This window comes from Chlorocebus sabaeus, chromosome 2, assembly GCF_047675955.1.
Source record: "Chlorocebus sabaeus isolate Y175 chromosome 2, mChlSab1.0.hap1, whole genome shotgun sequence".
Classification (NCBI taxonomy): Eukaryota; Metazoa; Chordata; class Mammalia; order Primates; family Cercopithecidae; genus Chlorocebus; species Chlorocebus sabaeus.
Genome location: NC_132905.1, coordinates 93,353,396 through 93,356,340, shown reverse-complemented (window position 1 = coordinate 93,356,340; position 2,945 = coordinate 93,353,396).

Sequence of the window (2,945 nt, the reverse complement as noted above, 5' to 3'; positions counted from 1 at the left end):
CCACGCCCAGCTAATTTTTTATATTTTTAGTAGAGATGGGGTTTCACTGTGTTAGCCAGGATGGTCTCGATCTCCTGACCTCGTGATCCGCCTGCCTTGGCCTCCCAAAATGCTGGGATTACAGGCATGAGCCACTGTGCCCAGCCTGAGCATTTAGATTATTTACATTCAATGTTAATATTGAGATATGAGGTACTGTTCCAGTTATCATGTCAGTTGTTAACTACTTTGTTTTCTTCATTGTGTTATTGTTTTATAGTCCCTGCAAGTTTTTTTTTGTTTTTTTTTTTAAGATGGAGTCTCACTCTGTCACCCAGGCTGGAGTGCAATGGTGCGACCTTGGCTCACTGCAACCTCTGTCTCCCGGGTTCAAGCAATTCTCCTGCCTCAGCCTCCCGAGTAGCTGGGACTACAGGCACATGCCACCAGGCCCGGCTAATTTTTTGTATTTTTAGTAGAGATGGGGTTTCACTGTGTTAGCCAGGATGGTCTTGATCTCCTGACCTCGTGATCCGCCCGCCTTGGCCTCCCAAAGTGCTAGGATTACAGGCATGAACTACCGTGCCTAGCCTCCCTGCAAGTTGTATGCTTTCAAGAGGTTCTATTCTGGTGCATATTGACCTTTTGTTTTTGAGATTTAGAACTCCTTCTAGCATTCCTTTTAGGACTGGTCTGGCAGTGACAAATTACCTCAGCATTTGCTTGTCTGAAAAAGATTTTATTTCTCCTTCATTTATGAAACTTAGTTTTGCTGCATACAAGATTCTTGGCTGATAGTTATTCTGTTTAAGGGGCTACAGAGAAGACCCTCAATTCCTTCTGGGTTGTAAGGTTTCTAATGGGAAGTCTGCTGTTAGTCTGATAGGTTTTCCTTTATAGGTTACCTGATGATTTTGTCTCACTGCTCTTATAATTATTTCCTTCACATTGACTTTATTTTTATTTTATTTTTATTTATGTATTTATTTTTGAGACAGAGTTTCGCTCTTGTCACCTAGGCTGGAGTGCAATGTCACGATCTCAGCTCACTGCAACCTCTGCCTCAGGGGTTCGAGCAATTCTCCTGTGTCGGCCTCCTGAGTAGCTGGGATTATAGGCGCCCGCCACCACGCCTGGCTAATTTTTTTGTGTGTTTTCAGTAGAGACAGGTTTTGCCATGTTAGCCAGGCTGGTCTCGAAGAACTCCTGACCTCAGGTGATTCACCCACCTTAGCCTCCCAAAGTGCTGGGATTATAGGCATGGGCCACTGCACCTGGCCTATTTTATATTATTATTATTTTTTTAAAAGGAGTTTTACTCTAATTGCCCAGGCTGGAGTATAGTGGCTTAATCTGGGCTCATTGCAGCCTCTGCCTCCTGGGTTCAAGTGATTATCCTGCCTCAGCCTCCTGAGTAGCTGGGACTACAACAAGTGTCTGCCACCACGCCTGGCTAATTTTGTGTTTGTGTCTGTGTGTGTGTGTGTGTGTGTTTGTTTTTTGTTTTGAGATAGAGTCTCGCTCTGTCACCCAGGCTGGAGTGCAGTGGCGCGATCTCGGCTTACTGCAACCTCTGCCTCCCGGGTTCAAGCAATTCCCTTTCTCAGCCTCCCGAGTAGCTGGGATTACAGGCATCTGCCATCACGTCCAGCTAATTTATTTTGTATTTTTAGTAGAGACGGGGTTTCACCAGGTTGGCCAGGCTGGTCTTGAACTCCTGATCTCATGATCCACCTGCCTTGGCCTCCCAAAGTGCTGGGATTACAGGCATGAGCCACTGCACCTGGCTGATTTTTTGTTTTTAATAGAGACGGGGTTTCGCCACGTTAACCAGGCTGGTCTCGAACTCCTGACCTCAGGTGGTCCGCATGGCTTGGCTTACCAAGGTGCTGGAATTACAAACATGAGCCACCGTGCTTGACCCACATTGACTTTAGATAGCCTAATATCTATATGCCTTGGAGATATCTTTTTTCCAATGAACATCCCATTCTCTGAGCTTTTTGTATTTGTATGTCTAAAACTCCAGCAAGTCAAGTGAAGTTTTCCTAAATTATTCTCTCAAATCAGTTTTCCAAACTTTTTCCTTTTTCTTCTCTCTCAGGAACAGCAATAATTGTTAGGTTTGGCCATTTTACATAGTCCCATATTTCTTGGAGACTGTGTTCATTTCTTTATTCTTTCTCTTTCTTTGAGACAGGGTCTCACTCTGTTGCCCTAGCTGGAGTGCAGTGGCACGATCATAGCTCACTGCAGCTTTGACCTCCTGGCCTCAGGTGATCCTCCCACCTCAGCCTCCTGCGTTGCTGGGATTACAAGTGTTGACAGGTTTTGCCATCATGCCCAGCTTATTTTTTGCATTTTTTGTAGAGATGTTGCCCAGGCTGGTCTTGAATTCCTGGGCTCAAGCAATCTGCCCACACTGGCCTTTCAAAGTGCTGGGATTACAGGCATGAGCCATCACTCCTGGCATGTGTTCATTTTTTTTTTTTTAAATTTTCGTTTTTTTGTCTAATTGGGTTAATTTGATTGGGTTAAGCTTTTCTTCAAGCTCTGAAATTCTTTCTTCTTCATGGTCTATTCTATTATTAGAACTTTCCACTGCATTTTGTAATTCCCTAAATGTGTCTTTTGTTTCCAGAAGTTCTGATTGGTTTTTCTTTAAAATATCTATCTCTTTAGAAAATTTTTCATTCATATCCTGAATTGTTGATTTCTTTATGTTGGTTTTTACCTTTCTCTCGTATTGCTTTGAGTAATTTAATAATCAGTCTTTTGCATTATCTGATATTTCAAAGATTTCATCTTGGTTTGGATACATTGCTGGAGAGCTAACATCATCTTTTGGGAGTGTTATGAAATCCTGTTTTGTCGTATTGCCAGAGTCTGGAATTGTTTTTTTTTTTTTTTAATGGAGTCTCATTCTCTCTCCAGGCTGGAGTGCAGTGGCAGTGGCTGTGGCATGA